This window comes from Cetorhinus maximus, chromosome 24 (assembly GCF_964194155.1).
Source record: "Cetorhinus maximus chromosome 24, sCetMax3.hap1.1, whole genome shotgun sequence".
Lineage (NCBI taxonomy): Eukaryota > Metazoa > Chordata > Chondrichthyes > Lamniformes > Cetorhinidae > Cetorhinus > Cetorhinus maximus.
The window spans coordinates 5,530,886-5,545,904 of record NC_135902.1 but is presented as its reverse complement, the minus strand read 5'-3'; positions in this window follow the sequence as shown (position 1 = coordinate 5,545,904).

The following is a 15,019-nucleotide window of genomic DNA, read 5'->3' as shown; positions in this document are numbered from 1 at the left end:
AAGATTATTTTCTCCTTCAGTAGAACTTTATTTTTAACCCACGGTTGTCCAATGGAAACTAGAAGGAAGCATTCAAAACCTCTGTGCCCTTTCAAACTGTTTTATTCACTTAATGTATTAAAGTGCATTTAAAACTTGCAAACTCTCTAAGTATATTAAAATAGTAATTCATTATAAAATACAATCAGCTAAAATGAGCATTTAATAACATCTGCCGGGATAGTCAAACATATGCCAACCAAGAGATTGAAACAACAAATATTTTCCCATATATAAAATCTAACCTGCAACTATCCAAGCAAGTCTTGTCCATGTAGAGGAAACTTTAGAGATGTTTAACTGACTTGTGGCATTCCCTGATGCTGGCTGCTCAATGGGACATACTTTGTAGTGAAACTTTATTATTGCTAATGTACGCTATCGGATTTAATCAATTGTCTTCCACTCTTATCTGCTTGCTGCTTCATGTGCCACACTTTTAACATTACGTTAATTACAGACTTATTTTTACTAAGACCAATCGGAATGCAGGTAGAGCTACAAGAATCCTCTGTATTCTTACTTTTACCTTTTTTGTTGGGATGGTCAAAAATGGGAGCTTGCGGATTGGGGAGTCATAGAATCATAGGGGTCTACAGCACAGAAAAAGGCCCTTCAGCCCATCGAGTCTGTGTCGGCCAAACAAGTACCTAACTATTCTAATCCCATTTTCCAGCGCTAGGCCCATAGCCTTGTGTGCCATGGCATTGCAAGTGCACATCCAAATACTTCTTAAATGTTATGAGGGTTTCTGCCTCTATCACCCTTTCAGGCAGTGAGTTCCAGATTCCCACCACCCTCTGGGTGAAAAAATTCTTCCTCATATTCCCTCTAAACCTCCTGCCCCTTACCTTAAATCTATGCATGTGAACACACCTCTTCCAATGTCTAAACTGGATCCCAACACTGTTGTGGAGTGATGAAGTGTATCATAAACGCAAGTACAATGCATTTTCAGTAGATTTCACATTCAAAGCAGCAAATGACTATGACTCTCAGTTTTGGTAAACTAATTTACCAAGAAGCCCAAAATCAGCCAGATAATACTGACTACAGAAATAAAGTCTCCTGCCAATGCTAACTGATCAATATCTTACTTATTAAACAGCTAACGGGGCTAATATTTAATGATAGATCTGGTGGACTGATCTTCTGGATGCTAGAGATATTTGCTGTCTTTGCAGTTAACCTTCAGCCAATTATTTCAATTTACAATATCAATTTCTGTAATGCAATAGCAGATAAACATGTTGCATTACAATCTATAGGCTTTTGAAACTCAATCTTTCCTTCTTGGCTTCAACTTGGTTCTCTTCTTTTCAACCTTGGTGGTGCACTTAATCCAGGAAAAAAAAAGCTCATTCGATAAGTCACTGCATTGTGCTTCCCCAAGAGTATTGAATTTTATTTTGCAGGATTATGTGAAATTAATTTTAGAGATTTAGGTATCGTTTTTTTACAGGAAAATGCATATCCCAAATGAATGCTGCGCAGACCACTTGTAAACTGATACTGACTCAAACATCAATGAAAAGACCATGGACCATGTGCTTTAATGGCCAATCCTGGGGAATGAAAGAAGCCACTGCTTAGAAATGTAACAGATCTGATAAATTCCACTTTGAACTGATTCTATCTGCCTTTGGGGAGTTTGGCTTCTCTTGAGGAGGTCACATGCACAGGGCTGTATCATATTCTGATTTTCAAGCAGACATTATTAATGTTCTGAACAGTGACATCTGTATTGTGTTCTATCACTGATCCTTCTAAACTTGATACAGCACATCCAAGTAAGGTCACACCAGAGAGCACCAAATATGTTGTAAAGATAACATTATGCTGGTGATATGCAAAGAATGAGTTGTCTTTATTGAGTGGATTTATGTACGCTCAAACCTGCAAGATTAAAATTACATGTTTTTTTGATGCATTATCTTTTTTCATTTTGATTGGTTAAATGTGCATTTCTGGAAAGTGTCCTTCTCACTTGCAGTGACTACACGGAAAGGCAGGGAGGTTTTCATGTTTGTTTAGATTTTGGTTACAGAAGAGTTCTGCAGTCAGTGTGAAGTCTGAAACTGAAGCTGTACCATGACCCACAAGATTAAAGTGTACAGAAACCACCAATGATTGCTGGAGATTCGGTGAATCTTCATCAATTAACCAGAGAATATGAACATAACTACAGTCCCCGAACCAGACCACCAGAGGTCAGATCGATTCGGACCATTTATTTTTTATTCATTCAGGGACGTGGGCATCATGGCCAGCATTTACTGCACATCATCCAAGAATCTGAACTCAAAGCTTGGAAAAAAGAAACCATCTCCTTTCAAATGTGACTTTAATGTGGGATTATCACTGCAAGGACTGAATTCCTTCCTTGCAGTGGTGTGATGGTCAAGAGCAAGATGCTCAAAGGTAAGTCTTTGGAGCTGAATTGGAAGGAGAGGCCACTCATTAGGAGTTCTCCTTCCATCTTGCGTCTTCAGGACCTTAAGGTTTCTAACCAAGGGATTGCTGCCAGGCTTCATCTGCTTATCCCAGGGAGCGGCACTAGTGGAGATGGATATAGGAAAATCTGTTGGAACCCCATCCATATTTGCACATGGAAAACAGGGAAGGCATGGTCTTAGCAGAGGTGAGAGGATGAAAACCAAAGTTGGAGGGGCCAGGACCCCATGGCACTCTGTTGTGGGCAGAATTGCATAAGAAATTTGAGCTCCAACTGGTCTTCTCAAATTTAAAGTAACATTTCCTATGTACTACAGTAGAGCAGAAAGATGTATTTAAACTAATGCTACATTTCTAATAGCTTAAAAAGGAATGTTAGGTATAAAATATGACATGGTATCAATAAGGTAAATTCCAAATATCGCTTTAAAATAAAGGCCTAATTGGACTAACAGCACAGGAATTTAAATATAAAAAGCAAACTTAGAACTGATGTTAGTAAGAACTTCTTTATAATAATCTACTGCCTATGGTGTTGGACTAGTAGCCCAGAGGTTACCACAGGAAGTTGTGAAGTTCAATTCAGTAAATCTGATTATTGTTGGGCTGACACCAAATGCTGTCGTCTGGCTGTTAACAAGTCATTCAGTTCATTTGCTAATGTCCTTCAGGTAAGGGCAGCTGCCAAAGTCACCCAGACTTGCTTACATATTGCATGGTTAACTTTGAACTTCTTCAGGGATTCCGGGGTTGGACAAAAATATTGGCCAGTGCTGACCACGTAACAAAAAAAAAATTATAAGCTCAAGAGATGATAAATGCTTGAAATAAACTGTAAGGTACAGAGGTAGAGTCAAATACATGGAACGTTCAAAATGTAGTTATATCGTAGACTTGTTGAGTTTGAGCACTAACTCAGCATGCAAATCAGTGTGGGGAGATGGTGGTGTAGTGCTAATGCCGCTGGGTTAGTAATCCAGAGGCCCAGGCTAATACTCTGTGGGGTGTGGGTTCAAATCCCACCATGGCAGCTGGAGGAATTTACATTCACTTAATAGGAATGTAATGGTGGCTATGACAACTATCATCAATTGTTGTAAAAACCCACCTCATTCATGTATGCCCTTTTGGAAGGGAAATCTGCCATCCTTACTTGGCCTACATGTAACTCCAGACCCACACACAGACCCAGTCAACTGTGGTTGACTCTTAATTGCCCCCTGAAATGGCCCAGCAAGTCACCCGATCAGTTCAAGTGCAAGTAGGGAGGGACAGCAAATACTGGCCTTGCCAGCGACACTGACATCCCATGAAAACAGAAAAAGATTTTTTTGTCTGCCATGTTTCTTATGTATATGTTATACCAACACCAGCCGGTAAATACTGCCGGGATCCAAATTTCTGCAAGACAGCGTACCCATATTTCCTTCTATGCTAAAAACAAAAAACTACTGCGGATGCTGGAAATCCAAAACAAAAACAGAATTACCTGGAAAAACTCAGCAGGTCTGGCAGCATCGGTGGAGAAGAAAAGAGTTGACGTTTCGAGTCCACATGACCCTTCAACAGAAGTGAGTGTCGTTAGGAGAGGGGTGAAATATAAGCTGGTTTAAGCAGGGGGAGAGAAGTTGAGGGATTCCTTCTATGCTGTTCGCTGCTATGAAATATTTACAGAATAAACAAAAAAAGTCTCATGGGTTTGCATTGCATATATGCATAAGCACCAAGCTTTTTTGAACAGAAACACACAAAAAGTCCAATCAACCTGCTCACCCAGTGAAAGTGAGGCTCCTTAACCAAATCCAGCCACGTGAATTGATATACTGATTTAAGGTTAGAGCAGTGTTCTAATTATTAATAAAATATCTCTTCTTGTGGGAGAATCTAGAACTCATGCTCACTGTTTAAAAATAAGGGGTCACCCAGTTAGGACAGAGGTGAGGAAATTTTTTTTCTCTCTCAGAGGGTTGTGAGTCTTTCGAATTCTCTTCCTCAAAATGTGGTTGAGGCAGGGTCCTTGAATATCTTCAAGGCAGGAGGTAGATAGATTCTTGATAAACAAAAGGGTGAAAGGTTATCGGGTTAAGCAGAAACGTGAAGTTCAAATTAGTTTGGCCATGATCTTATTGAATGGCGGAGCAGACTTGAGAGGCTGAGTCACCTACTCCTGCTCCTAGTTCCTATGTTTGTATGTATTTTTGTTTAACCGTTAAACCACTGGGCCACTGACAGCTGTTCAAAACTGTCCTATTAACATACCACTGGACAGCTGCCAGTGTGAGTGAGTGCATCGATAATTTAAACTCATAACTGCTGCCATATGATTCAGCTACACCGATGAAACTTGATGAAGTGATAGCAAAGATTAAAAAGAAAGTCAAGGTCAAATTGGAAAGAATTTGTTCTCCAATAAACACCAAATAAGATCTTTAAATGTTAAGAACTTACTTACATGTTGTGCATAACCTATCCAATTCAACTCAACGATAACAATCTTAGTTCATTCAAAAGGGAGCAATGTTGACATTCCCAGTTTAGCAACCGGGTGTTAGTACATTAATCGTATCCTCTGCTCTATCTCATTTGCACAAAGGCAGGTACCTTTTGATTAATTCGCTTTAGTAATCTTAACTTATAAGAGGTTATGACCGTCACAGTTTGGGTTCTGTCTCAACACTTATAACCTGGTTCCCTAGCAACATTGCAATTTCCATAAGACCACAATGAATTGAAATTTGCACCCTGATATGTACTAGGAGTGGGATAGTGTGCTGTGGGACTATAGCCACCTGGTACAATGCACTGGGGCACCCATCAAGTTTTATCTATCTCTCTTTTGTCTATCTTTTATCGTATCGCTCTTTTGCCTTGTTCACCTTCATTGCTTTCCATTTCTCTCCTGGTGTTTGACAAGGTGTTTACTAAAACTTGCTTTCACAGCCATATTTCCTTCCTTAGTGACTGTCTCTGTCTCTGACTTACCCCACGTGGATTTCAACTGAAGTTCCATCCCTCATGTTTCGAACCCACCCAGGATTACAGGTATCTCCGGGACAAACAACGCTCCTCGGACTGCTGTTCTCATCGCATCCTGAGATCCACGCTCAGTGCCATGTGCTGCCATATGAACACACTCGACCTCTCCCTCCAGCAGCACCGCCGCACCCTTTTTCAAAGCTGTGCGTGCCCCCAGTTTCATTTTATTCTTCGTCTCATCTGACGCCTCAACAAGAAACTTTGTCTCTTTCTTTCAGGTGCTAAGGAATGCAAGCTCCAGCAACTCATCAACACCAACACCCATCCAGGACCCTCCATCCCTGCCTGTCCCTCTGTCCCCATCCCATCTTCCAATCCCAGCCCCGGCCATGTATTCACCACACCCCCTGACCTTCCTCTCTCCGATGCTGAACGTTCAGTGCTCAGCAAAGGATTCAGTTTCATACCCTTACGCCCTCATCTCAATGAATTTTGGGCTCGGCACGATGCTGAACTCTTCTTCCGCCGCCTTCGTCTCCGTGCTCACTTCTTTGGGCAGGAGTCCTCTCCCCATTCAACGGATCCTTTTACCCACCTCCAATATTCTCCCTCCACCTGGACCCCTCTTTCTGGATTCTTACCTTCTCTTGATCTTTTCATTGAGAACTGTCGGCGTGACATTAGCCGTCTCAATTTCTCTGCTCCTCTCACCCATTCCAATCTGTCTCTCTCTGAACTTACTGCACTCCGTTCTCTCAGGTCCAACCCTGACATTGTCATCACACCCGCTGACAAGGGTGGTGCTGTTGTTGTCTGGCGCACTGACCTCTACCTTGCAGAAGCTGAGCGTCAACTCACAGACACTTCCTCCTACCTCCCCCTGGACCATGACCCCACCACTGAACATCAAGCCATTATTTCCAGGACTGTTACTGACCTCATCTCCTCTGGAGATCTTCCTTCCACAGCTTCTAACCTGATAGTCTCCCAATCTCGGACGGCCCGCTTCTACCTCCTACCCAAAATCTACAAACAGAACTGTCCCAGCAGATTGATCGTGTCAGCCTGTTCCTGCCCCACGGAACTCATTTCTTGCTATCTTGACTCCATTCTCTCTCCCCTTGTCCAGTCCCTTCCCACCTACATCTGTGATTCCTCTGACACCCTACATCATATCAACAATTTCCAGTTCCCTGGCCCCAACCGCCTCCTCTTCACCATGGACGTCCAATCCCTCTACACCTCCATCCCCCACCGGGATGGTCTGATGGCTCTCCACTTCTTCCTCGAACAGAGGCCCGAACAATCCCCATCCACCACTACTCTCCTCCGTCTGACGGAACTTGTTCTCACACTGAACAATTTCTCCTTTAACTCCTCTCACTTCCTCCAAATAAAAGGTGTGGCTATGGGTACCCGCATGGGCCCCAGCTATGCCTGTCTCTTTATGGGGTATGTGGAACATTCCTTTTGCCAGTCCTACTCCAGCCCCCTCCCACAACTCTTTCTCTGGTACATCGATGATTACTTCGGTGCTGCTTCATGCTCTCGTCGGAACCTGGAAAAATTTATTAATTTTGCTTCCAATTTCCACCCCTCCATCATTTTCACATGGTCCATCTCTGACACTTCCTTTCCCTTCCTTGACCTCTCTGTCTCAATTTCTGGTGATAGACTGTCCACCAATATCCATTACAAGCCTACCGACTCCCACAGCTACCTCGACTACAGCTCCTCACACCCCACTTCCTGTAAGGACTCCATCCCATTCTCTCAGTTCCTTTACCTCCGTCGCATCTGTTCTGATGATGCCACTTTCAAAAACAGTTCCTCTGACATGTCCTCCTTCTTCCTTAACTGAGGTTTTCCACCCACAGTTGTTGACAGGGCCCTCAACCGTGTCCGGCCCATCTCCCGCGCATCCGCCCTCACACCTTCCCCTCCCTCCCAGAACCATGATAGGGTCCCCCTTGTCTTCACTTATCACCCCACCAGCCTCCGCATTCAAAGGACCATCCTCCGCCATTTCCGCCAACTCCAGCATGATGCCACCACCAAACACATCTTCCCTTCATCCTCCTGGCAGCATTCCGCAGGGATCATTCCCTCCGGAACACCCTGGTCCACTCCTCCATCACCCCCTACACCTCAACCCCCTCCCACTGCACCTTCCCATGCAACCGCAGAAGGTGCAACACCTGCCCCTTTACTTCCCCTCTCCTCACCGTCCAAGGGCCCAAACACTCCTTTCAAGTGAAGCAGCATTTCACTTGCAGTTCCCTCAATTTAGTCTACTGCATTCGGTGCTCCCAATGTGGTTTCCTCTACATTGGAGAGACCAAACGCAGACTGGGTGACCGCTTTGCAGAACACCTTCGGTCTGTCCGCAAGCATTACCCAGACCTCCCTGTCGCTTGCCATTTCAACACACCACCCTGCTCTCATGCTCACATGTCCGTCCTTGGCCTGCTGCATTGTTCTAGTGAAGCTCAACACAAACTGGAGGAACAGCACCTCATCTTCCGACTAGGCACTTTACAGCCTTCCGGACTGAATATTGAATTCAACAATTTTAGATCATGAACTCTCTCCTCCATCCCCACCCCCTTTCCGATCCCCCCTTTTTTTTCCAATAATTTATATAGGTTTTTCTTTTCCCACCTATTTCCAATATTTTTAAATGTATTTCCATCCACCGTTTTATCTCTGCCTTTTAGCCTTTTTCGATTCCTTCACCCCACCCCGGCCCCACTGGGGCTATCTGTACCTTACTTGTCCTGCTTTCTACCCTTAATTAGCACATTCCTTAAATAATATCACCACCTTCAACACCTCTTTGACCTTTTGTCTGTGACATCTTTGTTTATCTCCACCTATCACTGGCCCTCTATCCAGCTCTACTTGTCCCACCTTCCCTTAAACCAGCTTATATTTCACCTCTTTTCTATTTTTACTTAGTTCTGTTGAAGAGTCATACGGACTCGAAACGTTAACTGTGTTCCTCTCCGCAGATGCTGCCAGACCTGCTGAGTTTTTCCAGGTATTTTTGTTTAAGTTTTATCTATCACTCTGTTACAAATAGCCTGAATCAGATTTATCAGGAATTACAGGGCGCAGCAAGAAACTCAAAAGTATAACAATTGTTCTACAAACTATATAAACAGTTTCAGAAAAAAATTCTAAGATTAAGTAACTCGTTTCAGTAGCTGTTGACTAACTCTCTGATGAACACTTACATGGTTGTAAATCCAGTGGATCTTAACCAGTCCATGTGGAGTAGGCAGCCCAAAGCATTGCTGATGTCCCTCCAGGTGAAACAAGGACAATGTAAACTTCTTCATTCAGCAACCAGTAACAAAACCAGGTAACAGGTTTCCAAAATGAAAGGACTTTTTAGTAAAATGCCACTCGTACTGAATGCTTGATGCATATTGAAAAGATGCGCACAGTTGGTTGGACATGAACTCATCCTGTGTAGGACCTCAGGTCCTTTTACTGTATTAAAGAGACTAGGGGCAGAATTTTCCGTTTGACGTGCGGGGTCGGGCTCTGCACACCCGTGTGTAAAATGACGCACGGTGACATTGGGCGAGCGTCCCGATGTCATCGCGCGCCGTCGTGATATTTTGCTGGGCGCGTGCGTGATGAAGTCCGACGCACGCCCGCCATTAATTAACGGGCCACTTAAGGCCCTTTAGTCTTCCATCGACGTCGATTTTTCGCCTCCCGTGTGATCTTCAGGTCGACGCACGGGCGCAACGGGCAGGTGGGTAGAAGACACTTGTATAAACTTCATCCACGGGCGGGATAAGAGGGCTCAGTGGGGGTGTGAATCTGCTCTGTGAAGTATTTATTGGAGAAAGTATTTGAAACTTGTCTGTGTGATCTGCAATACTTCAGAACGCATCCCAGCAGTTTTTTCTGGACTCTTAACCTTCAGGTCAGCTCTCTGCAGTGAGGAATCTTTTCCGGGCCTGCAGGTTTCAGGAAGCTTCCCTTAGCCTGGGAATGGGATCTGATCGGTCCACTGGAGGCAGCTGCTCTGAGGAGGAATGGGGAGGAGGCCAGGAGTGCACATTCAACCTCCAGGGGAGCCACCTTTGGGAGGACAGGTGCAGGCACAAGGGGCGCAGGGCCAAGTGGTAGTCCAAGGTGGAAGGCGCCACTATCCTGCTGCCAGGGTATACAGATGGCGAAGCAGCTACCTTAATATGACTGAGGTGCAGTGCTGAAGGAGGCTCCGACTCTCAAGAAAAATAGTGAACTATATCTGTCAGATGATTGGCCCTGAGATCTCCCCTAACTGTGTGGGTGGACACCCCATGCCAGTGGCTCTAAAGGTCACAGCTGCCCTCAACCTCTATGCCTCTGGCTCGTTCCGGGGCTCGGTGGGTGATCTTTGCGGTATCTCCCAATCAACTGTCCACAGTTGTGTCAAGCAGATCACAGACGCTCTGTTCAGGCGTGCATTGACATTCATCCACTTCCGCTGGGACCAGGCAAGCCAGACACAGCGAGCCAGAGGCTTCACGGCCATTGCTGGCTTCCCCCGTGTCCAGGGTGCTATAGACTGTACACATGTGGCCATCAAGGCGCCAGCGGGTGAGCCCGGTGCCTTCGTCAACAGGAAGGGCTTCCACTCCATGAACGTGCAGATAGTGTGTGATCACAGGATGCTGATTCTACAAGTCTGTGCAAGGTACCCAGGCAGCTCCCACGACACCTGCATCCTCAGACACTCCCAGGTGCCGGGGCTCTTCAGTGCTCCAGCCCGGCTGGATGGATGGCTGCTGGGTGACAAGGACTATCCCCTCAGAAGGTGGCTCATGACGTCTCTCCGCCATCCAAGAACAGAAGCTGAGCAGCGGTACAATAGGAGCCAGGGCACCACAAGGGCTGTGGTGGAGAGAACCATTGGTCTTATCAAGATGCGCTTCCGATGCCTGGACCGCTCGGGGGGCGCACTCCAGTATTCAGCCTCCAGGGGAGCCACCTTTGGGAGGATAGGTGCAGGCACAAGAGGCGCAGGGCCAAGTGGTAGTCCAAGGTGGAAGGGGCCGCAGAAGGCGCCACTATCTGTGTCTCATTGATAGTGGTTTCATGCTGCGCTCTCCACAACCTGGCGCTGGAAAGGGGGGACACAGTGGATGATGAAGATGTAGACACAGTGTCTGCGGCTGCACACGATGAGTCCAGCATTGAGTCCGAGGATGAGCACGCACAGGGAAATGCTGAGGGGGTAGATGCTGACCCGGGCATACTCCAGGGAGGCAGGGACACCTGGGAGGCTTTAGTCCAATGACCCTTCAGCTAGCACAACACAGATGGATCACCAGGACAAGCCTGGGCTGCCGCCTCGATACTCAACACAAAGTGCAAAATCTGCCAGGTCAGCAGCACTAACTAAGGGCCTTGTACATAAAGCCGAATGTCCAACAAATCACTCATTACACTTTTGTCAACCATACACATGCAGTAGAAATGAGGCACCCTCAGCCATGGTCACACATCTGGCATTTAATATGTGAAGAACTGATCACAAAGAGAAAACTATAGTGTAAACAATGAAAAAGAAATCATAAGGACCTCATTTCAGGCCAACACAAAAGCACCAGTGAGAAACCCGTGGTGTGCCTAAGGTGCCTTATGTTTCCGTTTCCGGGTGCTACGTCTTGGTGCTGCCCCCTCGCTGGGAGTGGTATCTGAGCCAGCCTGCTGACTCTGCTGTCCTGTTGGCCTTGGTGACCTTGGGGGTCGTCCTCTGGCCCGTGGAGCCTGTGCTGGCCCCGCCTGGGAGGGAGCTGCCAGTTCCACAGCTGGCACCTCCCCAGTTGCTGCAGCCTCATCAGATGCCATGGTCACTAGCAGAGGGGCGGAGGAGCTGGTGCCCTCATCTGGAGCGCCCTGAGAGGAGCCCACAGAGATGACAGGCAGCTGCTGCACCCTTGTAAGTTTGCCTCGGACCTCCCTGCTCACCGTGGATGGATGGGCAACGAGCTGGGAAGCTTGATGCCCACACCATCTCCCACACTGGCACTGACCAGCTGAGGTCAATGTCGATGTGAGGGCTTGCAGGTCCGAGCGCATCCCCAGGAAGCCTTGGCGGGTCTCCTGGAGGAGCTTCTCCATGAGAGTCGCCACTCTCTCCATGGAGGACGCATGGCACTCGGCCATGAGGCTTATTGCTTCGGCGATGGTCCACGTCGACTCCTCCACCATGGACACCAAGCCAAGCATAGCCTCATGTATCACTCCCAGATGCTCCTGCACACCCGGCCGCATTTCCTGCGCCTGCGGCATCGCGGACGACTCCAGAGGCTCATCATCAGGCGCCGACTGAGCATGTGCCTGGTCCCCTGCAGTCCTCCGACTGCTGGCGCCATGGGCACTCTCTATCTCTGCCAGCTCCTCCAGCGAGTGTGAAGTGCCCTCACCGCTGTGCCCCGGAACACTAGCCGATGTTCTAATTCCCACCGAGGTGCTAGTATCTGCGCTGGTGCCTGCCTGGCAGAGATGGTGTGATGCTGGTGAGACTTCAGGCCCCTCAGGTGTGAGAGAGGGGCCTCTGCTGCTCCTCCTCCCGGCCCTGCTCCGCTGATGCTGAAAGGAAGAACAAAGATTGGTTATGGAAGGATGAGCACATAATTACCGGGGGACAGGGATGCACACTGACATTGTCTCCACGTTAACTGATCCACTATGTCAATGTGCATCCCTGTTCCCTGGATCATTATGTGCTCATCCTTCCATAACCAATGGTCAAGCCATGTTGCAAAATCAAATCACTGAACATTCAGCACTGCCATGGCTGTTGGGAGAACAATTGTGACCTCACTGCTGGGCAAACATACCTGCCCGTGGCACCCCAGCCTCACCGACACCGGTGGACCTGGGCACTTGATGCCTCTCCAAATCCTGTGCGTCCTGTTCAAACTGGCTGAGAATGGCTAACTGTGCCTGGCCACTGCCAGTCCTCGCCCACTCTGCCACGTCATGTGCGTTCTTCTCCTCAAAATGAGAGAAGAGCATTGATTTGTGCAAATTGTACCTGGACTCTGTTCGCACACGGCCCACCCCAACTAGAGTGGGACATATCAGGGCTCCAGTGCCTCCTCACCCCGCTGCTGCCGAACATTCACACAAAGATGCTAGGCCTGCTCCACACCCCCTCCCCCACCCCACCCCCTTGGACACATGCTGCCTACATCACATTAGGCACCACATGGTATATCCTTCCATAACAAGGAGGGACAAGCACATGGAGCGCAGAGGGCAGCAGATCAATCAGTGCCAACGCCACCTTGAAGCTCCCCTCCCAGCGTCATCACCCTGACTTTGACATGTCCTGGAGTTCCAGCTCTGTGCCCAGGTGCAGCTCCTCCAGTTTGCCCCCAAAACAGTCATGTGGCTCTCAGTGTACCGCATGCTGTGGGGGAAAACTCATCTCCTCATGAACCACTCAGGCTGACCTCAGCATGGGCATTATCTGCTTACCCGTCCAGCAAAGCAAAAATGCCCTCAATGATTCAATGCAGTTACGACACAGAGACCTGGGGGGAGCTGCAGAGTGTAAGGCCACCTGCTGGGTTAAATTCCCAATGCCAACATGGTACTCACCCTGCCGTAGTGCAACAAATTGTTGAAGTGCTTGCGGCACTGGATCCAGGTGCGCTCACCACCTCCGCCACCTCCTCCCAGGCACGTTTCATCATGTGGGGGAGGCCCCCTCCTCCTGTCCTGGGGAACCAACACCTCCTCGAGGAGGGCAGCAAGGCAGTCATCAGAAGAACTGCCCTCCAGCCTGGCCTGCTCCGCTGGCCTACCCTTCGGCCTGGCCTGCTCACCCGAATCCCTCTGCTGCGGCCTAGCACTGGCCATTGTGAGCAGCCTACAGGAGGCTGCCAGGCCTACTTTTAAACAGGCTGCCGGGTCGCCATTGGACCCTGCCAACGCCTGCGCACTCCCGCTAACCACGGGAGTCAGGAGATACGCTGGGCAGGCCTTAATTGGCCTGCCCGCGTAAAATGGCTGCACGGACCCCGATCGTGGGCGGTGATCGGGTCCGCGCCCCACCGTGCCCACTCCCACTCTGCCCCCCCCCAAGCCAGACAGAAAATTCTGCCCGATATAAATGCAATTGTTGGTGTTGTTGGGTATTTGTAGTGGACTGACCAGGGGGAAATAACGGGTGGAATTTTACATCGCGATGGGGCCATAAAATTCATTTTCCGTTGACTTTAGTGGAACCAGAAGATCCCGCTGGTGGAAAGGGCTGTAAAATTACGCCCAATGTATTTGAGATGATGTGAGGAAATAACAGTGTAAAAATTGTAAAAGTTTGTGTCAACTATCAGGGGCGACTGGGGGAGAGGGAGTTTGCAATTATTAACTCTTTGTGTTTATAAAGAACTTTTCTCTTGTGAGGAACAATTGAATTCCTGTTTTTTTTCATTATCCTGTTTCCATTAGCAGGTTTGTAATGTGTAATTTATGACAATCTACTCAGGGGATTGTTCAACTAAAAAGGCATTTCATCCCCAAATGACAAACGCCCACCAAACTAACTTATAACCTAGGTAAAGAATATAAGAATCTAAGGAATAGAAGTGAAGGAAAGACATCCAAACCCATGAGTTTGCTCCAGGCAAATAATAAGCTAATAAGACCAAGACTGAACTTTGACACAATCTCCACTTCCCCACCTCATCCTTTGGTTCCCTTAGTGCCCAAAAATCTATCGATCTCTATCTTGAACATACTCATCGTTTGAACATCCACAGCCCTTAGGTAGAGAGAATTCCAAAGATTCACAATTATTTGAATGAAGTTTTCATGAAAGGTCATCGACCTGAAACCTTAACTCTGCTTCTCTCCCCGTTTCTTTTTCAGAAAGCTGAGGTGACTCTACCTAATCATATTGTGATTTTCCAAGTGCTCTGTTACCATGTCCTTAATAATAGATTCTAACAGTTTCCGTACTATAATTGTCAGACTAACTAGTATACATTTCCTTGTTTCCTCTCTCCCTCCTTTCTTGAATAGCGATATCACATTTGCTACCTCATAATCCATCGGGACTATTCCACAATCTAGAGATTTCCAGAAGATTAAAGTCAATAAATCCACTAAGTCTGTGGCTATCTTTTTTGTAAAAAAAAAGCCTCTAGGAAGTAATCCATCAGGTCCAGGGGATTTGTCGGCTTTTAGTCTAATTAAAATCTTTCCAGTGCTTTGTCTAACATCTCTGCCATTTCCTTGTCAGAAGCAAAATACTGCAGATTCTGGAAACCTGAAATAAATAAAGAAAATGTTGGAAAAACTCAGCAGGTCTGGCAGCATCTGTGGAGAGAGAAACAGAGTTAACGTTTCGAGTCCGTATGACTCTTCTTCAGAGCACAGATGGTGCCAGACCTGCTGAGTTTTTCCAGCATTTTCTGTTTTTATTTACAATTTCTCCTGTCCCTGCTTTTAAAGTCCCCGTGCTCACTTTTGCTATTTTTCGTTTGTGAAATGTTTTGTAATCTAATTTAATATTTCTTGTTAATTCACA